Source organism: Papaver somniferum, chromosome 2 (assembly GCF_003573695.1).
Source record: "Papaver somniferum cultivar HN1 chromosome 2, ASM357369v1, whole genome shotgun sequence".
NCBI lineage: Eukaryota > Viridiplantae > Streptophyta > Magnoliopsida > Ranunculales > Papaveraceae > Papaver > Papaver somniferum.
In genome coordinates, this window is record NC_039359.1 from 17,042,895 (window position 1) to 17,069,143 (window position 26,249).

At 36.4% G+C, this 26,249-nt stretch overlaps 1 pseudogene; it reads right to left on the bottom strand.

Annotated features, from left to right (window-relative positions):
- Window positions 1-12,452: 12,452 nt before the first annotated feature.
- LOC113354658 lies at window positions 12,453-12,552 on the bottom strand (annotated as a pseudogene).
- Window positions 12,553-26,249: the final 13,697 nt, after the last annotated feature.

Genomic DNA, 26,249 nt, shown 5'->3' on the forward strand with positions numbered 1-26,249 from the left:
GTTTTATGCAATACTTCTTTTTTTTTTTTTATATAAAATACATGCTTAACCACTCCCCCACACTTAAACTTTACATTGTCCTCAATGTAATTGAATCGTCCTAGTAAAGTCAAGGTGAGAAATTTTAACATGATATGTAAATAACAAAAGAAAAAGCAAAAGGATAAGAAATACAAAACCTATGGGTTGCCTCTCATTAAGCGCTTGTTTTAAAGTCGACGGCCTGACTTGACTCTTGTAAGATTCACTCCCCATATACTAACAATCAGAAAATTTGGGGATCCACCCATAGAACCTCTTTTGCACACAATAACTCCATACAAATATTAGCACAAGAAAATAGAAATGAAGCTATTAACCGATAAAAGTTTCCCCCACACTTATTCTTGTCCACACTTGGAAGTGTATAAAGAATGTAGAAGTCGGGTACTTCCACGGTTTCTTGTTCCAAAACCTGCATAGTATGAGAATTAAGTATCTCTAATGGCGGAAATCGAGAAACAAAGTCATTCAACAATATTCTCGAAGCACATATATTCAAACCAATAAGAGGTAAAGGAGAAGAATCAATATGCAAAGGGTTAGACAAATCTTGCACAATCTCTTGTATCACATAATCCTCTTCATCCTTGAAAAACTCAAGTGAATCATGCACCTCTTTTATATCATGGTCCTCTATCAAACCTTGCAACCATTCTTCATCCGTTTCTACCTTAACTAAAGTCTCGGCATCAACATCTTCATTGCAATCCTTTGCAAGATCAATTGGGTCTTCCACAATATTGGTCATATCGGTTTCATTCTCAACACACTTCTCTTTGTTGTAAGGCACATACTCTTTTGCGGATGCAATTCTGTCCATAAGGAATTTCTTTAGAACACTCATTGCATCATCCTCAAGATCCACCCTTTGAATAGGCTCTTGATCATTATTAAGATCAATGCTTGAGTAATCTACACAAGTGTCATCCTAGTCCTTTTCATCTTCATCTTGATTCCAGAATTCCATTGTACACCTTTGGGTATTGTCACCATGAGTTGCTTCAAACGACGTATCTTCATAATCATCGTCAATTTCATAGCTAACATAAGATTGGTTGTCGCTGAATTTAGTGTTGCTAACCTCAAACTCATCCTTTTGAATAGGCGAATGATCATTATTAAGATCAAGAGTTAAGTTAGATACACAATTATCAACGAAAGTCCCCAAAGGTTGGCCTTTTTCAACATTAGCATCAATCAAATATTCATCACACACCGCAGGCACATTAAAATAATTATTGCTTTGAAAACAAAATTCTTCTTCATACCTTTCTTCCTTGTATTCATCAATGCTTCTTCGTAAGATAACCATACCTTCACGAAGTTCTTGTAGTTGCTCGTTTGTAGCCTCTTTATCTTTTTGAAACTCTTGTCGTAAAAAGTTGGAAAAGTTGTCTAACAAGTTAGAGACTTGTTGTTCACGAGCATAAGAATCCTCCAATCCTTGTGGTTGTTCACACACATACCCGCCATAAGGTTGTTGAGGAAAACCATAAGGATCCATGGAATATTGGTCATAGCCAACGAATTGGTTTTGATTATACCCTTGAAATTGTTGGAAGTTGTCATGTTGTTGAGATTGCTGGAAACCATATCCATTGTTCCAATATGCTCCATCCATGAGAAATAAGTACCTGAAACACGATTCTCAAAACAAGGTTAAAAACCAGAAAATAAAAACAAAAACAAAAACAAAAACAAAACTAAAAACAAAAATAAGAAACCAAAAACAAGTGACAACCGTTGCCTCCCCGGCAGTGGCGCCAAAATTTGATCGTTGTCGTATGCGTCAAAAATAAATTACACTTTCTCACAACTCAAAATAAATAATATAGCAAGGGTAAGAAAGAATCGTTCCCACAGAGAGGATCTAGGTTGTCAAGTTGTTTCGGTTTCCTATATAAACAAGGGGGATTTCTGATTTTTATGTAAAGGAAAATAAACTAAAAAGAAATAATAAAATAAACAAGCAAATCAATAAGATGAAGATATCGGTCAAGTATTAGTTTTCATTCACAACCATGAATTTGTAACAATAACTAGAATTGATATTTAATCTCAACTTTTATCAAAAGTCATAGGATACCTTGATCGCAAGAATATCCCGCTAATTTCCTCTTGTCATTAACAAACACATCAAAAGATACGAAAGTGAATTCTTCCTAGAAAGCAACCTAAAGTGTAAAAGCACAATTAAGTTTAACTCCCTAAGAGCACTAAGTTCTATGAAATAAGACTAATCAATGCAAACGAACGTGTAAAAGCACTAATCCGTTTTAACAAAGGTTATGATCCACATGTGACTACTAGGATGTATCACTACAAGCAATAATCACAATTATGCTACGTGTATTCAAGGTGTATCACGTTTACGTATAATAAACTCTAAACTAGCAATAGATATGATTACGAGTTCTACCCATTTGCAACTTGACAAAACTAACAATCAATCATATATGGCGATATTTCTAGCGAATCATAATCGACAAAACATGGAGACAAAACTAATTTATTGAATGAAAACCCATATTTGAAAATCATACTTATTCCTTAACCAATAATAAAATCTAGGTACTCATGGCATAGGAGTTCATCACAAGAAGAAAAAGAAAACTCATGTTTCTAACCCTAGGCTAAAAGTAGAAAAAGAAGATAATAATATGGAGATATCTAGGTTTAGAGAAAGACTTTTATATTTATATGCTTCTCCCAATCCAAAAGGATACTCTTTCCAATATTAGGTCTTCTCAAAACCCATCTCCAAGTGGTCCACTAGGCCCATGTATGAGAAATATGTTTCTGGAATTTTGGATCCAAAACTGGTCGCCGGGGTTGATGACGTTTCATCGGAATTGCTGACGTCATCGCCGGGATCTGACCGGAATTCGCACCACTGGTCACCTGAGAACTGCCGCCAGCAAGCTGAGTCAAACTGACGGTTTTCTCAAGTCTCTATTATCTTTGACGGTCTTCATAACGGCGCCGTCATCTTTGGATCACTGAGTCATATGAGCTGGATCATTGAGTCAACTCGCCGTACTCCGATTCCGTCAGAGTCTCCCCTGTTTCTGCTCAGTTCCCATCCAATTTCAGGCCATTCAAATCCCTGCATTCCTAACATACATCTACTCATTCCACATCAACATCATCACGACAGCCTCCAATTCCACTTCTTGGTTCAACTTCAACCAAACTCAATCCACTCCAGCAGCTGCATTTCACTACCATAACACACTTAACATCCTTCCAAAACTTGCTCCTCTTCTTCCCTTACTGCCATCACCAGCTTGGTCTCGACCTCGAACATGCTCATTCATCACCAGCTCCATTAGCAGCAATTACAGAAGCAATTTGAATGCATAATCTCTTCATAGACCTTCACGCATAGCTACGGTACCCATGGAAACAACATTAATCTTCAATCAGCTACTTGCTGATGTTTGCAGCCTGGTCTTGACCAAATACGAGCCACTGCCAACACCATGTCCATCAAATTCCGTCTGTATTCACCGTCTTCAAACCATTACGGCAGCAACAACTGTTCTCCTTCAGTTTCATGTATCTGGCAGCCATCCTGCAACCCGCTTACATTTTACAGCAACAACAACTTCTTGCTTCCCTGAATCTCCAGTGTTGTAGCTTAAACCATTACCACTTCAACTGCAATCTCATTGCCTTCAGCTCCATCTCTGCCTAGGATTAATTCATAGCAGCACACATACATTCTAACTTCCAAGACCACCTGATGCTTAGAACAACGGCAACTCATTAGTCGGAAACAGTGAACTTGTAATTGCACTTCTTGTAATCAGCTATGTAAGCCAATTCCATAACCTGAGCACCAGTACCACTTCATCTCGAGCCATTCTGTCACAACACATAATCCAGTATCACCATTTCTTCAAGCCAGCAACATAAGCTTCAGCGCATCTTTTTTCCTTGACTGCAATCCACTGTCTCCATTGTAGCTTATCTGCAACACAACTTCACAGCAGCAACCTTCACCTGCACCTGAATTCATTCACAAGACCCATTCAATCTCAGACCTCAACCAATGCCATCTTTCAGCCACCACCACTTGAATTACGGCTGCGATATAACTTCCCCTGGCAGCAACCAACAGTAACATCACTCTTCTCTATTTTCACAAACCCTTGTAACTCAGCCAATCACAGCTACAACTTCTTCTTCCACAACATAACGACTTTACCCTTCTACATACCAGTGTCCAACTTCGATTCACAGAAAACCCATCTTCCTAAATCGACAGAAAACCCAAATTCTTCATTTCTCATGATCCCAGAACACCAATTCGAACTCAATCACCGCAGAAACCCATCTCATATTTCATACCCAGTTCAACAGTTTCTCAATCATCCTTGAATCTACTCCGTTCATCCTATGTTACAGCCATGAACCCATGATAATCATCTTCTCGGATTTTCAATAATCAACAGCATTACATTCTTCCCATCAGCTCCACACATCACTGATTTCAACTGAAACAATTTGTGTTCTTCCCTGTATCTTGTCAAAGCTCAGAACACTAAATCAATTGATTCTTCTATGGAACCCTAATTTCACATTTAAGCTCGCCTTCAATCAACGACACAATTCATTAAAGCAACAATTAGCCAAATCCCCTTTCTCCAATCTCGTTTCCTCCCTGATTCGCAGATTCACTTTCTCTGATTCCTTACTCCACTTCTTCAAGCAGCCGGCAACAGAGGAGAAGAAGAAAATGGGGTAAAATGAATTCTAATTTTCCTCTATCGACCTAAATGTGGTCTGTATAAGTGGAACGGGTATTTACACCCCAGTAACAAGAACATGCTGCCAAGTTGAGGTGCCCCTTAGCCTTAGCTCGGCGCCGTATAGATCGCCTGTGAATTGTCCTTTGCGCTCCAAAGGAACGTTTTCTCTTTCTTTTGCTCATAATGACTCCATTACACCTGATAAACTCAAAACAAACGTAAAATACACAATTCACACGAAAAATAGCAAAGAAAGCATAATCAATAGATAATAAATCTAGGTGTTTATGACCTATAGTACACAATTAGTATCACACAGGAGGTGTGGGGATTAGGTTTCCCAGTTTCTATAGTTCTTCTTTATATAGCTTTCAAATCAGGGTTTGCTTAGTTACCTTAGAAACAAAGCATTCATTATTCACCTTTAGATGAAATCCTGATTTAAGATGCAAGCTAAGTTTTGCTTGAAACCAAAGCAATATCTCTCCACCATTATATGGATTTAGCTTGTCACATATAAATTAAATATACTTCATTTAGACATGGGTAACCGTACCTAAACGTGTGTACTTAGTTGGTTCAATAGTAGTTAACCAAAGTTAGCCATATGAACACTTTTGTCTAATCCACATTTATCTAACACATCTAGATCAACTATGATAATCAACGGATCTATTATGTTCTTCATAAAGTTGTTCAATTGTTCATTATCTTATAGTAAAATATATGAACGAATCGAAGCAAAATCGGATTGATTCGGAAGAATCAATTCATGAACATTTAAGCCACGGTTTGCAAAGATTGCGTTCCTTAATATTAATGTATTTATTCATGAGTATGAAATCATACTTTACCGAGTTAAGAAATTGAACCACTTAAGTTTGCAAAGGGTTATGCAAACTTAAGTTTCGTACATTGGTCACAAGATAACAGTTTGCAAACGGGTACGCAAATTTTAGCTCCGGACCGAACTCATTTGAAACCGTTTGCAAACGGGTACGCAAACTTGCTTCCCGGACTTCAACAGTTAAATCAGTTTGCGAACTGGTATGCAAACTTAAGTATTTTTTTTGTTTTTTTTTTGTTTTGATCAATTATGCAAACTTAAGTACCCTGACTTAAATAGCTGAATAAGTTTGCGAACGGGTATGCAAACTTCCGGTCCTAAATTCCATCAAAACAGTTCGTACACTAAGTACAGAAACCGTAATGTATCCAGACATGGGATTTAGCTCTTAATTCTCATTTCAATCATTGAATCATTCTTATAAGACGATAATGGATGTCTCACACACGCCATTAGATAATAAGCAATTTTCAAGTGATCAAGTGATCAATACGAAACTTTCCAAGTCGACATCAAATGATTGTCTCATACAAATCATGTAAGATGTTTCAAGAAAATTTCCACAGGATCATCTTTTGACATAAAAAATCAAGAATAATGATGAATGTAGATAAAAATGAAAGCCCCCAACATGTATTTCGAGAAATAGATAAGCGAGTTATACTCAGCTCGAAATATCAAATGTGTATGATACGAAAGACTATATTGTAAGCGAATTTTGTCTCAATAGGATATAAGTAAGAATATAATAGAACTCTGAGGATAGATAAGTTTTAGTCTCCACATACCTTTTGTTGATGAAGTTCCTCCGAGTTCTTCAGTGGATCTTCGTCTTCTGTTGTAAGCGCCATGAAGTCTAAAGCTCAACTATACAATCTATCCTGGTCCAAAACTCCTATAGGTAGACTAGAAATCAAGACTACAGTTTTGATCAACTAAACTTGACAAACAAGCTTGAGATAACAACGGTTGCGAGTTCGACCGAGCAATGCTCTAACACCAATATATACAAGATTATGTCGATGTCATATCTACAAAGTTCAAAAGATAAGCGTTATACTTCATAGTCTAATTCCATAATACTGTGATCATACAATTATGACCATGTTACATCACTAGAGTATTATACAATATGTAAAGTATATACAGCTTCGCAGTTATGTTTTCAATATAGCACGACTTGAAAGATACGTTAGGAATGAAACAGTTCAAGTCAATATTACTAACCTCAAGTGGAAGGATGATGTCTTCGTTGTAGTTCTCTTCTTCTTCACTTTCTTCAGATCTTCGAAGTAATACTTGTATGTCTCAACATTCCTAGACTTTCTAGTCTAACCTAAACGAAGTTGACTCTAGTATATAATCAAACGACTTTAGATAAATTTTGACATACTAAAATATGACAACCAAACTTGACATACCAACGCTTGGTGGGTTCAACCGAGCTATGCTGGAACATATTCCTTTTCACACTCAATGCTTCATTGAATTTCTTTGGTAACCACTTCTGAGTGTGTTTAAGAACAACCGGAACCTTCTTCCCATTATCCTTTTCAAGGTTTCTCGAAATAGAATTGTATTGAATATTTATTTGCAAGTTAGTCTTTCTCCAATTGGGAGCATCAGATGTTGTGTTCGTCTTTACAAAGTTATCCTTATGATAATAATTACAATTGTGAAAAGGCTTCGTATGACGTTTATATGCAAATCTAGTTGTCAAAACTATATCTTGATTTCTAGTCTACAATTAGTTAAGTCTCAGACTAGGATAGAAATGTAGTTAAGAAATAGAGGATTACAACAGTCATCATTGCGTTCTACCGCTTGAAGGCGAAGATCAACCTAAGCTTTTGGAGAACTTCATCAACAAAAGGTAAGTGAAGACTGAACCACCTATATCTCAAGTTATATTCACTTTCTATCATTTGAGGCGATGTCGCATAACTAATTAGACTAGTATGCATAGAAAAAAATTTCGAGATCAGTTTATCTTGATAATTTCTCGAAATATAATGGCTAAGCTTAATGAATATTTGTTCATACTTGATGAATTTCGGTTAATGAAAATTTATTGTTCGAAATCAAAATTGTGATTCAAGTTTATCACTCAGAAATAACCTGGAACAGTGATATGTGTCATTGATTTTATTCAGGAATATTTCAAATTGATTTAGAGAAATATAGAACTACTATTTATTTGTATACAAGACAATGGTACCAATTTTACTGGGAAAACTGTTATAAGTCTGAACCCGTATTACATGTATTCTTACAATTAGTGGAGTAGCTATATGCATATCGACTTACAGATTAGAGGTAAACATATTTTTAATGCATATCATATAAAACTCTGTGTGACTCGTGAACCAGATAGGTGTGCATATTTGTATGCAAACCATTCTTGAAAAGTGGTTATAGAAAACGGGGTGAGTATCCAAACCAGTATGCAAACTAAAACAATTCTTTGTTCCTAAACGTGGTGGCGTTTCCAAACAGGTACGCCAATCGATCCAGTTCCGTGAACTCTAGAACTGGCGACAATTTTTAAGTTTCCAAACGGGTACGCAAACCATAAAAGTTCTGTGAACTTCGGAACTCGATTTTGGGCTAAAGTTTCCAAACCGGTTTGCGAATTGTGACTGAACCGACTCATGAACTACTATGTATTTGTACTCGTACATCTACTATTCACGTCGATTATATTTTCAAGTGTGCTTAAATTATTTTTTCAACGTAATTAAGATTTGATTAATTCTCTATAAACATTGAAATAATTGATCACATGTTTGTGACTCATAGTTAATGTCTTATGTGTTCATGAAAATGAATATTAAACTTTTAAGTTCAAATCGTCTAGTTTCGGCTAACCATGTTGAACATAGTCTTTGTACACGGTTCGGTTACGGTATCACCTAACCAGAGTATATATCTTGTTTATGTAAATCAAATTCAAAGATTCATCTACCGGTGGATATTGTTTGCTTGGTTCCAAAGATATCTTAGCTCAAAACTAAAGCAACATATGCTTTGAATGTCTACAAAAGGGGAACTCTAAGAAACTGGGATCTTTGAATCCTGACACTACTTTTTGGTGTGTCCTAGTTGTATCTTGAGTCGTCCTCTCCATAAACCCTTTTAGGGCATAGAAACTATAAAGGCTTCATTGGAATTCATGAAGTCGAGTCCAATTATCTTTCCTTGATAACTCGAGTATCCTGATCTTGATTGTTTGTATATCTTGATCTAACGATCAAGATAGATAGTGATCATCAAAGTTCTCTTCGTCTTAGACTTTGGTGATTTCGCAAGTTTTATAATTGTTAGGTAAATAATAATCTAGACTGTACTTCGAGTTGTATAAGTCCGGATTTTAAGGATAGCTAGAATTTTGTCAAATTGCTATAGATTTCCATCACCTTGATCATACGTTTGATTTTGATCATTCGTTTCGGTCGTAATCAGGAAATCGGGTACGTGTACTATACCTGTTCGTGGATATTCTTGTCATAGTATGTATACCGGGTATGCCTACCATTAAGATAAAAAATGGAGTTCAGGAACTCACTGATCTTTTATGGTATGCGTACCTTATTTAGTTTTGAAACCAACATATCTTTATCGGTTCTTTCCTGGTTTATGATAGACACATTTTTGTGTCCGATTTGTCTCGATTCTATATATTTTTAGGGCTCATTTTTGTACTTATTATGGTGTTTTATTTATTTGTAGGTATTTTTGGTCAATAAACATTTTTTGAAAAAATTGGCTCGAAAAGTTGTTGGAAAGCACCCGGAGGACATTTGCTATTCAGACTCTCACTTTGGATAAGGGGTAACCTAATTACTAAAGGGCATCCCATTTCCAGGCAGTTGCTAATCGCACCCATACTCTGGATAAGGGGAAACCATCTTCAACATTAAAAAAACCAGGTTTTGGCGGAAAAATAGTGCAATGAAGAACAGTGTTGGCAATCGTGATTTGGAGGAGTTTGAGGTCGATTAAACCTCTGATTTTCATAGGATAGACTCCTTATGGGTCTAGGAATCTGATATGGGTGTTTAAATCGATTAGACTGGGCTCAATCGACGGATTTTTCTCACAACAGAAAATATGGAAAGTCACGTGTGTGACCTGTTTTAGGGAATTTTAGAGAGATTAAAGCGCTGTAAACCTTCCCAAAGATTTGTATCTATCTAAGGAAGAGTTTAGAATAAAAAGGAAAGCTCAGAAACGCGTAGAAATTCTAAAACAAGAAATTGCCGCAACTTAGCCGTGAAGAGAAGGAAAGAGATTTTGAAAGATTTGGGAGAGAATTAATCGGTATTTTTGATATAAATAGATGTCTTGGGTCATATAGAATAGGTGCCGAGAGTTTGGGAACCGAAGGAGAGCCAGAGAAGAAGAAATCAGAGCTTTACCAAACTCTGTTTCTGCTGCTGCTGCTGCTGAAGAGGAAGAACGCGAAGAACATTGACGCACGGGAAACAGTCGCAAAACAGTGTCGTTGTTTAACATCTGAAGAACATTAGGCTGTGCAGGGCAGTCGTATTCAAGGGTCTTAAAATCAGCGACAAAACAACAGTTTTTCTGTAACAGTTCCATTGTAACAACTGTTTTGCAACACCAATACACTGTTGCAAACAGTCTGTGTTATTACTTTTCACTATTTTAATCATCTTTTGAGCAACAAACACATATTTTGAGATCATGATTAATATGAGGAGCTAAACCCCATTGCTGAGGCGATAGAGGAAGCTATTTTTCCAACAAAAAGTGGTATATTCTATTTTATCTTTTTATTTGCAATAATTATATGATTATTTTCCTTGAACTATTATTGAATATGATTTTTTATCTGAGTTATTGTGATCTATTTTGATGGAGTATGCTTAGTTTTAAGACTTTTGATGCTTCATACTCGGTATTTACAATTATTAATTTTGAAAATCTACTTGTTGCAATATTTTAGAATCAAATTAAACAAGAAAATTGCATAAATATAAGTATTGGTTTAATCGCTTTGAACTTGGAAAATAGTGGAATCTTAGCCTCAGTGTTTCTTTTAGTATTGATATAATCTTTGATTGAGTTTGATATAATTTTTAGTGAGTTTTCTATTTTATTATTAGAATTTAAGTCTAATTAATATCCTTCACAAGTCTGAGAATCGAACCACTTTTACCACTATCTACAAATCACATCAATTTTTGGCGCCGCCGATGCGGACTTGTTTTTAGGGTTTTAGATTTATTTTATTTTATTTATTATTATTTTTGTCCTTTTTTATGTTTTTGGGTATTTATCTTGTGTCTACAGGTTCTGGATCATAAAGAAAATTGAGCCAAGGAGTTTGGTGATTTCATAAAGACTTGGAGCTAAAGATTAAAGCAAAAAGAACAGAAAAGAAGACAATTTTATATTAGACAATTTTAGTTTAGGGTTTGTTTATTTTATTCAAAAAAAAAACTGTATTAGGGTTTATTATTTTTGTAATTTTTTTTATTTTCTTGGACTTTTGGACTTTGACACATTATTTATTTTTACCCTACGGAAGGGTACTTTAAATATAAATTGTTTGCAGAGAAGGAGGACAATTACGTTATTGTCTCTGCACCTTGGGTTCGTACACTAGACATCGGAGTCAGTGGCCCGAGTCGACTACAACCGATTCATCCCCCGCCTGGAACGGGAGGTAAGATTCTAAGCACTCGCGAATCCCCTGTCAGCGAGTTACTGGACTCCTTCGTATGCATATATGTTAAGGACTGAATACAGACATTTATTTTTCTAGTAAAGGGCAAGGCCTGTCCATACAAGATAAGGGTTCGGATTTCATCACCGTTCTCTTCTTGCCCGCTTTAGGAACACGTAACCTACGCGAACCTAAGCCTAAAATTTTGACTAGAACGAGACCGATAGGGTAACGAGCTTAACAGGAAATTCATTCGAAAAATATTGGTTACTCTTTTAAGCATACTTCGAAGTTCTTGACGGTTTCTGTAAGTTGAATGCGTGACTGCGCCGCCTTGTAATACCGGTGAGGCCTTGGGTATCAAAGCTCCACCGAGCTTCCCTCGCCTCTATTCAACTTACGTTAACTCGGATTGATTCCAGAGGGGTTTGCTTAAATTGTAACGAATTCCCGTTCGAAGGATTAGAAGCTGGTCTAGAAACAATCTAAGTGGAGCCATCATGCTTTTTGTTTGCTAGAAATCAATAGGTTTGATTTGGTTGAGGCCTTGATCTGTGTTTGCTTACCCTTCCAATTTAGAAAATTCTATTGTATGCCTGAACGTAAAAGAGACGCACTAGGTAGATTTGTTAAAGAGAAACCTAGTAGTTCGAAGCGTCTCGATTACCTTAATCTAGAAAGTCCGGCTTTTGAAGAGTCTGTTTTTGAACGTTCTTTGACTGAGGAGAGAATCCTTGCTCCGATAGCGCCAGAAATGCAACTTTGAAAGCTTTGTTGAATCCAACTAGGACTACCCGTCCTTCGTGTATTAAGTTAGCTGAAACGGAGGCACCCTATGAACTGAAACCTGGGACCTTACAGATGCTCCCAATCTTTTTAGGGAAAGAAAATGAAAACCCTTATTACCATGTTAGGGATTTTGAGGAAATTTGTAGTACTCTAAGAATTAGAGGCTTAGATGATGATGCTTTGAAACTTAGGTTATTCCCATTTTCCCTGAAAGATAAGGCCAAGTCGTGGCTGTATAGTTTGGACTCCGAGTCAATTGAGACATATGAACAACTTACATCTGCCTTTTTCAATAAGTTTTTCCCTAGGCACAAAACATCGTCTATTAGGACGCAAATATGCACATTTTCACAACAAGAGGGAGAATCTTTATATAGGTATTTGGAAAGGTTCAATGATTTATTATCCCAGTGTCCTCATCATGGTTTAGAAAAGGTTAGGCTAGTTCAGATCCTTTATGAGGGTTTAGATTATTCCACAACGACCATGGTTGAGTCTCTATGCACTGGTGGATTTGAAAACCAAACTGTTGATGCGGCGATAGAATTTTTTAATGAAATCGCCGAAAAAACCCAGCAATGGGAAAATAGTAGGGCACCCCAGAAAACAATTCTTTTAAGTAGAGGAAACGTTAATAGGGTAGCAGCAGGCTATGAATCAGATGCCAAAATTGTTGTTATAGCAAAAAGGTTAGAAGCCTTAGAAGTGGGCCAGACTAGTGGTAGAGTGGAGCCTTTTTGGGAAGGCAAGAATATTGAAGAGCAGGTCAATGCTCTTTATAATAACACTAGATTTGATAACCGTCAAAATATTGACCCATATTCAGAAACCTATAATCCTGGTTGGAGAAACCATCCGAACCTTTCGTGGTCTAAGGGCCAAAGTCAAGGTCAGTTTAGTAATTCTAATGCTCCCTTAGGTTTTTCCTATACTAAGAATCCTTCAGGACTAGCTCAGTTTCAGAATCAGTCAGATAAGAAAATCCTAAGTTTAGAGGAATCTCTCGCCTTGTTAACTCAGCAAACTGTAAAATTCCAGTTATCCGTAGAACGGAGTCTACAAGCTAGTAACAGGATAGGACAAGAAAATAGTCAGGCTATTTCCGAGTTAAAAACCCAGGTTGGTCTGATAAGTGATTCTTTGAGAGAGAAAAGGTAAGTTTCCTAGTCAAACACAACCCAACCCTAGAGGAGTTCATGAATTAGGTACAAAACCATCGAATCAATTGAATGTTGTTAGAACCCTTAGAAGTGGTAGAGTTGTAGACAATAAGGTAACCATGCCCGATAGTGAACATACTGTAGTTCACCCCTCAGGATCTCACCTCTCAGGACCAGTAGCTGAAGAGACTGATAAAGTTTCTGATGATGTGAATTCGGTTCCTGAAAGGTCTGATTTTAGGCCTAGAGCCCCATTTCCTCAGCTATTAGTACCAACAAAGAAGGAATCGAATTTTAATGACATAGTGGAGGTTTTTAAGCAAGTTACCATAAACCTTCCCTTATTAGATGCAATTAGGAAAATTCCTTCTTATGCCAAGTTCCTTAAGGATAAGTGTACGCGAAAGCGAAAACTATAAGAAAGCCTTTTTAGCTAGTCACGTAAGTTCAATCATTCAGAACACCACAATTCCAAAGTACAAAGACCCAGGTTCTCCTACCATTGCTTGCACAATATGTAACTTCCGGGTAGAAAAAGCTTTACTTGACTTAGGAGCCAGTGTGAACTTACTGCCATTCCATGCATACTTACAGCTAGGACATGGTGAAATGAAACCTACTCAGATGACACTGCAGTTAGCTGATAGGTCTGTTAAAATCCCTCGAGGTGTTATCGAGGATGTTATTATTGAGGTCGACAAGTTTATTTATCCAGTGGATTTCGTGGTCCTAGATACCCAACCTGTCCCTGACCCAGAGAACCAGATACCTGTGATTTTAGGTCACCCATTTTTAGCTACGTCTAATGCGATCATTAACTGTCGAAATGGTGTGATGAGTTTATCTTTTGGTAATATGACTATGGAGATGAACATTTTTAATGTCAGTAAGCAACCTCATGATCTAGATGACACATGTGTTGAGGAGGTGAACATGATAGAAGCCTTAGTTCAGGAGTCATTACCAAACATCTTTTCTGAAGACCCATTAGAAAGTTGTATATCCCATTTTGGTTTAGATTTTGACGACGATAACACTATTGAATAGGTGAATGCTCTATTAGATTCTATCCCTGTGTTAGACACTGATAGATGGAAAGCTAGGTTCGAACCGTTACCAGTTTCTGAGACTACCCTAATTCTTTCTTTAGAAGAGCCCCCAAAGTTGGACCTTAAACCACTACCCGATATTCTAAAGTATGTGTTTTTAGGCCCATCTGAGACTTTACCTGTGATTGTAGCTTCCAATTTGGATAGTGATCAGGAAAGTAGGCTAGTAAATGTACTTTAAGACAATAAGGAAGCTTTAGGGCGGACTATAACAGACATTAAGGGTATAATTCCTACTGTGTGAATGCATCAGATTCATTTAGAGGAAGACTCCAAACCTTCTAGGGAGATGCAACGTCGACTGAACCCAATTTCAGACAGTAAGTGGGTCAGCCCTGTTCAGGTTGTCCCCAAGAAATCAGGTATCACTGTAGTCCAGAATGATAATAATGAATTAATCCCAACCCGAGTGACCACGGGATGGCGTGTGTGTATTGACTATAGGAAATTGAACAAGGTCACAAGGAAAGATCACTTTCCCCTTCCTTTTATCGACCAAATGCTAGAGCGATTAGTTGTACATAGTCACTATTGCTTCTTTGATGGCTACTCCGGTTATAATCAGATCGTTATTGCCCCAGAAGACCAAGAGAAAACCATTTTTACCTGTCCTTTTGGTACCTTTGTGTATAGACGCATGCCTTTCGGGCTATGTAATGCCCTGCAACTTTTCAGCGTTGTATGATGAGCATATTTTCTGATATGGTAGAACGGTTCTTAGAGGTCTTTATGGATGATTTTTCAGTGTTTGGTTCATCTTTCGATGAGTGCTTGCATCATTTGACATTAGTGTTGACTAGGTGTAAGGAAAAAAATTTAGTCTTAATTGGGAAAAATGCCATTTCATGGTTAAATCAGGAATTGTATTAGGGCACATCTTCTCTTCAAAGGGTATAGAGGTAGACAAAGCCAAAGTTGACCTTATTAAGACTTTACAGGTCCCAAAAACCATAAAATATATTAGGTCATTCCTAGGGCATGCAGGTTTTTACCGTCGATTCATTAAGGATTTTAGCTTGATTTCTAAACCTCTTTGCAATTTGCTTGCAAAAGATGTTAAGTTTTTCTTTGATGATGCTTTTTTAGAGGCTTTTGAGAAGCTTAAAACTTTACTCACTACTGCCCCGATAGTCCAGGCACCTAACTGGAACCTACCCTTTGAGATTATGTGTGATTCTTCAGATTATGCTATAGGCGTCGTTTTAGGACAACAAGAAAGCAAATTACTTCATGTGATTTATTATGCTAGAAAAACTCTGAATGATGCCCAAATGAACTACACAATTACCGAGAAGGAACTTTTATCCATCGTGTTTGCCTTGGATAAGTTTAGGTCCTACCTATTAGGTTCTAATATCATAATCTATACAGATCATGCTACTTTGAAATACCTTTTATCTAAGAAGGATACCAAACCTAGATTGATAAGATGGATCCTATTGTTACAAGAATTTTCCCCAGACATTAGAGGCAAAAAGGGTGCAGAAAATGTAGTAGCAGACCACTTGTCTAGGCTAGTTGTTAGTTCCCCTAGTGATTCCCTTCCTATAAGGGATGGCTTTCCTGATGAACAATTGTTTTTTGTTTCCCGATCACCTTGGTATGCAAATATAGTGAATTATCTTGTTACTGGTCGAACCCCTCAACATTGGGGTAAGCAAGATCGTTCTAGGTTTTTAGCCGAGGTTAAGCATTTCTTTTGGGACGATTCTTATCTGTTTAAGTATTGTCCGGACCAAATTATTAGGAGATGTGTATCTGAGAGTGACCAGTCTAGTATTATCTCCTTTTGTCATGAACATGCATGTGGGGGTCATTTTAGTGCTAAGAAGACTGCTGCTAAGATTTTGCAGTGTGGATTTTACCGGCCTTCGTTGTTTAAAGATTCCCATAGTCATTGTGTTTCTTATGAGCGTTGCCAGAAGTTAGGAACCATTTCCCCTAGAAATATGATGCCTTTGAACCCTATTTTAGTGATTGAGGTCTTTGATGTGTGGGGCATTGATTTTATGGATCCATTTCCTATTTCGTTTGGTTATCTTTACATACTTGTCGCTGTAGACTATGTGTCTAAGTGGGTTGAGGCGGTTCCATGTAAAACGAATGACCACATGGTCGTAGTCCAGTTTTTGAAAGAGAATATACTTACACGTTTTGGTATGCCACGAGATATAATTAGTGATGGAGGTTCACACTTTTGTAATAGACCGTTTGCTCTTTTAATGAAACAATACGGTATTACCCATAAAGTAGCAACCCCATATCACCCTCAGACTAGTGGTCAGGTAGAGGTTTCCAATAGGGAAATTAAACGTATTCTAGAGAAAACAGTTAATCCAAATAGGAAAGACTGGTCGTCGAGGCTTACTGATGCCTTATGGGCTTACCGTACTGCGTTTAAGACACCCATTGGAATGTCACCTTATCGTTTAGTGTTTGGCAAGGCATGTCACCTGCCTGTTGAGTTAGAGCATCGAGCCTATTGGGCTATTAAGAACTTAAACTTTTCACTTGACAAGGCAGGAGCTCAAAGAAAGCTCCAGCTCAATGAGTTGGACGAGATTCGTAGAGATGCATACGATAGTGCTAAGGAGTATAAGAACAAAATGAAACTTGTGCATGATAGGAATATTTTACGAAAGTCATTTTCTCCAGGTCAAAAAGTTCTTCTGTATGACACTCGTTTGCATCTATTCCCCGGGAAGTTGCGCTCTCGGTGGACCGGTCCTTTTGTGGTCCGTACTGTTTTTCCTCATGGCGCTGTTGAGATTGAGACACCAGATGGTAGTAGTTCTTCGAAGGTTAACGGTCAGCGATTGAAGCCCTTTTTAGAGCCTTTTCCTACAGGTGATGTTGAGGAGGTCCCTCTGGAGGACCCTGTTTACCTTGATTGACCATCGAGGCGATTTTGTATGTTGTATAATATTTTTGTAGGTTTTTGGTTACACTTCACCCAGGTACTATCTTTCCGACTTCTCTCTTTACTATTTCCTCATGTTACTTATATTTTTGGTACTGTTCTTTGATTAGAAACATTGAGGACAATGTTAGATTTAAGTTTGGGGGGGGGTAGAACTTTTTGTTACCTTTTCGTTGCAATAAATAAACTCCAGAGCCTAGAAATTTATCCCTATTAAGGATGGCACTAACCAATCTAAGTGGATGGAAGCATTTTGGTTGTAGGAGTTGAGGAACCAATCTGACTAGATGGCAACATCTAAAGAGTCTATTCATAAAAGCACAGAGCTCAGGTGTTAGAAATAACATGATAGTCTCACCCTATCTCGTTGAGTCCTTTTCACTTCTGTTTTTTTTTTTTTTTTTTAAACTATGTTTCTCTAAGTGATTAGGTGGGGCTCACGATTCAAGTTGTTACCAATGCTAGGGTGAATTAGAGTGATTGAGATACAAAAAAAAAAGAAAAAAAAAAGAGACCAGACCATCAGACCAACTGGAATAAATTCAATAAAGTCGACCACTGGAACCCTTGTATATGCCAGTTGTGTTGACCTAGAGTTAGGATTATCGACCACCGGTACCTTGTATATGCCAGTATGTTGATATTAGTCAGACCGGTATCTCAGTCCATTAGGATAGGTTCATTTTGGCGGAGGCCTTCAGACAGATATGAGATACACCGTTCACCTAGTAAACATCAAAACCATCTATGTTTTTCTATATCCATCTTCTTGATCTATCCATGTGATTAGTTTTGACTCCGGATATTGATGTCCATAGTGCGACTATATGAGTAGATCTCTGTCGCTTCATATGAATTTTAGTATGCTTGAGTGCAAACTCGTGTACAACAATTGGAATTTCGCATCAGGGTACTTCCTCTTGTAGTCAATAAGTATGCCAACCAAGGAGATTCTTTAGTGCCTTCCAAGGTTCTGTGTAGATAGCTAGGGTCTGGAGTATAAAGGTTTTGTGGGTATACCTCTGGTAATCCCTCCGGAGATAACACTCCGCCACTAGGGACACCTAGGGGTTTAAAGGCTTATTGCATACGCTAAATGCAATCGACGATGCCTGCGACAGTGAGTTAGGATTTTATTTCTATTTTATTTTTGCTCGAAGACTAGCAAATAATAGGTTTGGGGGTATTTGATAGACACATTTTTGTGCCCGATTTGTCTCGATTCTATATATTGTTAGGGCTCATTTTGGTACTTATTATGGTGTTTTATTTATTTGTAGGTATTTTTGGTCAATAACATTTTTGGAAAAAAATTGGGTCGAAAAGTTGTCGGAAAGCACCCGGAGGACATTTGCTATTCAGACTCTCACTTTGGATAAGGGGTAACCTAATTACTAAAGAGCATCCCATTTCCAGACAGTTGTTAATGACACCCCTACTATGGATAAGGGGAAACCATCTTCAACATTTAAAAAACCAGGTTTCAGCGGGAAAATAGTGCAGTGAAGAACAGTGTTGGAAATCGTGATTTGGAGGAGTTTGAGGTCGATTAAACCTCTGATTTTCATAGGATAGACTCCTTATGGGTCTAGGAATCTGATATGGGTGTTTAAATCGATTAGACTGGGCTCAATCGACGGATTTTTCTCACAACATAAAATATGGAAAGTCACGTGTGTGACCTGTTTTAGGGAATTTTAGAGAGATTAAAGCGATGTAAACCTTCCCAAATATTTGTATCTATCTAAGGAAGAGTTTAGAATAAAAAGGAAAGCTCGGAAACGCGTAGAAATTCTAAAACAAGAAATTGCCACAACTTGGCCGTGAAGAGAAGGAAATAGATTTTGGAAGATTTGGGAGAGATTTAATCGATATTTTTGATATAAATAGATGTCTTGGGTCATATAGAAGAGGTGTCGAGAGTTTGGGAACCGAAGGAGAGCCAGAGAAGAAGAAATCAGAGTTTTACCAAACTTTGTTTCTGTTTCTGCTGCTGCTGCTGAAGAGGAAGAACGCGAAGAACATTGACGCACGGGAAACAGTCGCAGAACAGTGTCGTTGTTTAACAGCTGAAGAACATTAATCTTTGCAGGGCAGTAGTATTCTAGGGTCTTAAAATCAGCGACAAAGCAACAGTTTTTCTGTAACAGTTCCATTGTAACAGCTGTTTTGCAACACCAATACACTGTTGAAAACAGTCTGTGTTATTACTTTTCACTCTTTTAATCATCTTTTGAGCAACAAACACATATTTTGAGATCATGATTAATATGAGGAGCTAAACCCCATTGCTGAGGCGATAGAGGAAGCTATTTTTCCAACAAAAAGTGGTATATTCTATTTTATCTTTTTATTTGCAATAATTATATGATTATTTGCCTTGAACTATTATTGAATATAATTTTTATTTGAGTGATTGTGATCTATTTTGATGGAGTATGCTTAGTTTTAAGACTTTTGATGCTTTATACTTGGTATTTACAATTATTACTTTTGAAAATCTACTTGTTGCAATATTTTAGAATCAAATTAAACAAGAAAATTGCATAAATATAAGTATTGGTTTAATCACTTTGAACTTGGAAAATAGTGGAATCTTAGCCTCAGTGTTTCTTTTAGTATTGATATCATCTTTGATTGATTTTTCTATAATTTTTAGTGAGTTTTCCATTTTATTAGTAGAATTTAAGTCTAATTAATATCCTTCACAAGTCTGAGAATCGAACCACTTTTACCACTATCTACAAATCACATCAGTTTACGAGTTCACAAACTTTTTATGGTATGGATACCGGGTATGCGTACCAAAAAGTCGCTGCCAAATGATGGTTGTCGTAAGTGCAATCAAATTAAATCACTTATTTCCACACAATTAACTGGTAATATAATGGAGGCAAGGATCGTTCCCATGAAGAGCAGTGAGTTTTAGTTGTCAAAGTGTCACAAAGGAGGGTTTGTTTTAGATTTTGAACAAAGTACATAAAAGTAATTGAAAATATTAAGTTGTAAAAAATAGAGAGAAATGATCGAATAATCCTTCTTCGTTAATAAATATTCACTGAAGTAGTATATTCATCTCTTCGTCATTAATCATAGATTATCACCAACCGTATAATAACAGGTACACTTAGCTATTCTCAAAATTCCTTAAGTCACTGGATAACAGGTACGCTTAGTCACCAGATTCTATTCGTATGAACTAACTTGAGGTACGCTTACAAGATATAATTCATTCGAATGCTTTAGGGTTTGTGAATTTAGGTTTGATCCTAGTAGTTAGACTCAGTACACTCGGTCTACTTGTTAGTGTTGTGTTTACACGCGATTGCTTTACAGAATCCCTCTGCAAGGTCTCACGTTCTCTACTTGTGTAAGGAATTATTCAACAATTAAGGATATCCTAACCCTTACTATCATTGGATTAGATCAAAAAATATATTTAGTTGGCCACCTAAACAATCTATCAATCAATCATAAATATTCTTAATAGTAAACACAAACGATAATCATATAAAGAAATCAAAATAGATTCATATACTAAATCAAATATTATTTACAACTTAGAATTCATCCTCAATCAATAGGTGTTTAGCTACTCATGTATGTTAAAAAATCCATGGTATACATATAAGAAAAGTAAAGGGATAACGTTATGAAAGAGGAACCGCTCTGAAACCCTAGCTTTCGCCCCATGTGTAGTTTCTCCTCTCTAAAACTTACAATTTTTTGCTCCCCATATACATGGAATAATTCCTATTTATATAGGTTTGCATTGCTTGGCCTGAACGTATCTAAGTCGGTTAAGGAACCCGACCCTAAGAAAGAAAAACCTAAAAGATAGTTCGTGAATTTTGGCCTTCATGATACGCGTACCAGTGTGCATACCATCTTTTAAAATAGTTTCCAAGAGATTTTTGGTATCCATACCAGTATGCGTACCCTTCTTGTCCACGAAATTAAGAGTTTTCATGGTACACGTACCAGTATGTGTACCCTTCTGTCTTTGGTATTCGATAAGCTTGTTTTACCCATAACTTCTCTGTCCGAACTTGGAATGACCTCATTATTTTTGCATTCTTTTTTTAGTTGAATTCTCTTAAATATGGTAATGATAAATACTTAATTTGAATGAGTTAAAATTGGTATTTGGTCCGTATCTTGATTTTGAGCATCTTTGCTCTGTTTCGTCGCACTTCTTCCAATTCTCTTCAACTTGGGGACTTGAATACTTGGAATAGTTCTATCTTTAGCTCTTTTTAGTACTTTGTAGATACTTTTTGTATGATTCACCTAATAGAGACAAATAAGTTAAAACAAGAGTAATAATATGAAAATATGCAAGAATAATATCTAAAACAAGTATGGAATGAACATTATAGTCACATGAATTATGCACTTATCAGCAAATTGTAGCTACGCCGGTACGTGTAATGCGACTCCGTACCTATAACAGTTCCCCTAGTATGTGAAATGGTACGTGTATTGTATTGTATCTAGATTATTAATAGCTCCATATCTTTCTAATAATCGATATGAAACACTCCCGAATAACATCGACGACACATATCATTGTTCCATGTTATTTTAAAATTATTAGAGCACTGCTCGGTCGAACTCGCAAGCGTTGCTATATCAAGCTTGTTTGTCAAGTTTAATTGATCAAAACTATAGTCTTGATTTCTAGTCTACTTATAGCTATGTCTCGAACTATGATAGAATGTGTAGTTGAGCTTTAGACTTAACGGAGTTCATCGATTGAAGACGAAATCTACTGAGGAGAGCTTGGAAGAACTTCATCAGCAAAAGGTATGTGGAGACTAAAACGTATTTCTCACTCATAAGTCTATTCTATTCTATTTTATGATGATACTAAATCATATAGCTATATAGACATTTATATTATATACACTTGATATTTCGAGCTGAGTTTATTTCGGTTATCTATTTCTCGAAATATGTGTTGGAAGCTTTTTGCTTTAACTATGTTCATCACTATTCTTGACGAGTTTAGTTTGAAACAATTTATTTGTTGAAAACTAAATATTTAGTCAAAAGATGATCATGTGAAAATTGCCTTGAAACATCTTATATGATTTGTGTGAGAACCTTGTTTGCGTACCTAGTATGCGAACGGTTTAAACCGTAAAGGTCCGGGAACCTTGTTTGCGTACCTAGTATGCGAACGGTTATACCTGAGTTGGGTCCAGGACAACTTTTTACATACCTGGGTTGTGAACGGTTGGACAAGGCCAAGGTCTGGAGCTGTTGTTTGCATACCTGGTTTGCAAACACAGTGGTTTAAGTTCTAAAATCGGTTAAGTATGATTCTCATACTCTTGAACTAAATATTTATGAATTAAGGAATGCAATATTTGAAAACCATGGCTTAATGTTCATGAATTGATTTTTGTATAAGTACTTTGTATAATTACGAATCAATCCGATTTTGTTTCAATTTGTTCATATATATTTCTATGAGATAGTGAACAATTGAACAACTCTATTTGAAACACAATTAGATTCATTTGATTTCTTTCATGATTGATTGATCATCATATTTGATCTAGAAGTGTTAGATGAATATGGTTAAGACAAAAATGTTCATATGGCTAACTTCGGTTAATTGTTATTGAGCCAACTCAATATACACGTTTAGGTACGGTTACCCATATCTAAATGAAGGTATATTTCATTTGTGTGTAACAAGCTAAGACCATCTAACAGTTGAGATGATTGCTTTATTTTAAAGCAGACTTAGCTTGAATCTTAAATCAGGAGTTCATCTAACGGTGAATATTGAATGCTTTGTTACTAAGCTATCTTAGCTTTGATTGTAAGCAAACCCTGATTTGAAAGACTATATAAGGGAGAAGTCTGGCAACTGGAAAACCTAATCTCGGCACTTTCCTGTGTCCTAGTTTCAAACTAGAGTTGATTCTCCTTTAACCTAGGTTTTTCCAAAACCCTATTAGGTTAACGACTTGAAAACTCCATTTGGGATTCGTGAAGCCAGATCCAAATATTTTCTCTGTAGTTGCGTTTTCTGATGTTACTTGTTCTATCGTGTTGAGTAGTATCTTCTCTAAGATTTGCTGAAGATTTATCTCTGAAAGGTAAGATATTAAAAGTAGTCACAAAGTTCTTCGTCTCAGGCTTGTGATTCCGCAGTAAATTCTTCTACTACCGTATAATTATGTTATTGTGAGTTGATTGATATTTCTAGGATGCTCTTTGGGAGTATAATATCGTATTATCAATTGGTTCATGTTCACCTTGATTTATCATAAGATGGAACAAAACTTCATAGGTACTTCTGTGGGAGACATATTTATCTATCAGAATAGACATATCTGTGTGAGACAGGTTTGTCTTTAAGTCTTCGACTTTGGGTCGTAGCAACTCTTAGTTGTGGGTGAGATCAGCTAAGGGAATCAAGTGCGTAGTATCCTGCTGGGATCAGAGACGTAAGGAGCGCAACTGTACCTTGGATCAGTGTGAGATTGATTGGGGTTCAACTACAGTCCATACCGAAGTTAGTTTGAAGTAGGATAGTGTTTGTAGCGGCTTAATACAATATGGTGTTCAATCTGGACTAGGTCCCATGGTTTTTCTGTATTTGCGGTTTTCTCGTTAACAAAATTTCTGGTGTCTGTGTTATTTCTTTTCCGCATTATATTTTATATATAATGGAAATATCACAGGTTGTGTGTAGCTCATTCAATTGATAAATTCGACCTTAATTGTTGGAGAGGAATTGATTGGCACTTGGGCATTGGTCTTTGGTACCGTCCAACTTATTTCTCATATCAATCAGGCTCACGGATTTCTATTTGTTCGACTGCAGATTGTATTGAGAAATTGAGATTAATCTCTTTGATATATCTCTTGATTGAGCTCGCTTTTAAGTTGGTGCTCTCGGAATTATATTGGAGTTAGTCCATACAGATCGCTGAAAGAATTATTGGGTGTGGTTGTTATACCCCAGTTTTTTCACAAATGATTAAATCTTGAGTAATAATTAGGTCATAAACAATAAATTAGTTTTCACCAAATGCATCAAGTATGAAAAAAACTCTTAAGCTTAGTCATATTTCGAGAATGATATTCAAGAATGAAAAAATGTTCTTGACTAAAAATTTCTGTTATGCATATACTGTCTAACTTAGTCACGCAACAACGTCTCAACTATAGAAAAGTTAAAAATTGATAAATAGGTGGTTCAGTCTTCACTTAGCTTTTGATGAAGAATTTCTCCAGAGTTCTTGTTGATCTTCGCCTTCAAATGATAGAACGCAGTGATATCCGATTCTCAACTATACACTTCTATCCTAATCCGAGACTAACTAAATATAGACTAGAAATCAAGAAATAATTTTGACAACTAAATTTGAAAACAAGCTTGAGATTGAAACACTTCTGAGTTCGGCCGAGCAATGCTCTAACAGTTAACGTCCAACCTTTAGGAAAAGGAATCAATACTGTGACAAACCTAGTTTTACCTATAAACGTCATACAACGCCTTTTTATAATCGTCATGATTATCAAAAGGATAAATTAAGACGAAAACAAGATCCGATGCTCCCAATTGGAAAAAGGCTAACTTGCAAAAGAATAGTCAATCCCATAGTTTTTAAAATCTTGCGATTTATGATTTGAATCTTACGATTCGCTTTAAAATTTTCCAAAACGATTCAGATCTTAACTATGAATCGATTTGATTGTGAATCTTACGATACATATTTGATCCGATCGATTTACACCGATTCAAATCAGACAAATCTAAATTTGTTCTTTCCATGTGATTTTTATTAAAAATAAAAATTTTAAGACATTTTGACTCGCACTAGAGCACAAGATTCGAACTCAAGAGCCATGGTCACCTAATTAAGTGCCCAACCATTGATCTTCTCATATCTATAATACTAATAACATATATTTAAATATATTAATATATAACTCCAATATGTATATATATATATATAGAGAGAGATTTACCATGAATATTCGATTCACGATTCTAACATATGATTCGATTCTTAAAGATGAAAAATGATTCACGATGCGGTTCATGATTTAACAACCTTGGTCAATCCAATTCTCCTCCGACAAATCGTGAATAGAATAATGAGAAGAAGGTTCTGGTTACTCAAAAGTGGGTACCAAAGAACGTCAATAGTGCATTGAGAGTGAAAAAGAATGATCTCCCAGAATATTCAATGATTGTGGAAAAGGCAGAATCCATGATCTTGGAAGTTACAAAATTCCTGGGAATATATAACTCCTCCACTCGATCAATAGAAAAAACCCCTAAATCAAAGGATCATAATAAAGACCCAAGAACAGCATGTCAGCATACGTCACATCAAACCCATAATCATATATCAAAAAGGAACCGAAATTAACAAAAACCCCAGAAAAGAAAAAATTGTAACAATCGTCTCCTATTCTGATTCATCGCGATTAAACACCAGAAAACATATGAAATAGCAAGAAACAACAACTGATTTCTTCTCACTTCGATTAATTTCTTCTTCTCTTCGACAAAACCCTAGACTTTCTTCTCACTGAGAATTGGGGATTTTCTTCTCTAAAATTGATTTAAGATTTAATCTCTCTCCAATGTCTATTCCCGCTAGAAGGAGAGGTAGTTGAGAGTTGGAGGGGCACATACTAGATCCTTAGCCGCTTACCTCAAAGGTCACAAATCTAAACCATCCATTCTCTGACATGTTGCACAACCATCAGATGTTTTCGTTCAACGACATATAAGATATATAAGTGTCTAAGATATGTTTTATATGGGAGGATATTTTATGAAACTACGGTACTACGTGTTTGTTTTTGTCCACATGTACAAAGCTGGTGACTCAGCTAACTGGCCTTTAACAAAATATATGATGAAAAAGGGTTTTGCAAATTTAATCACTGTAAGGAGG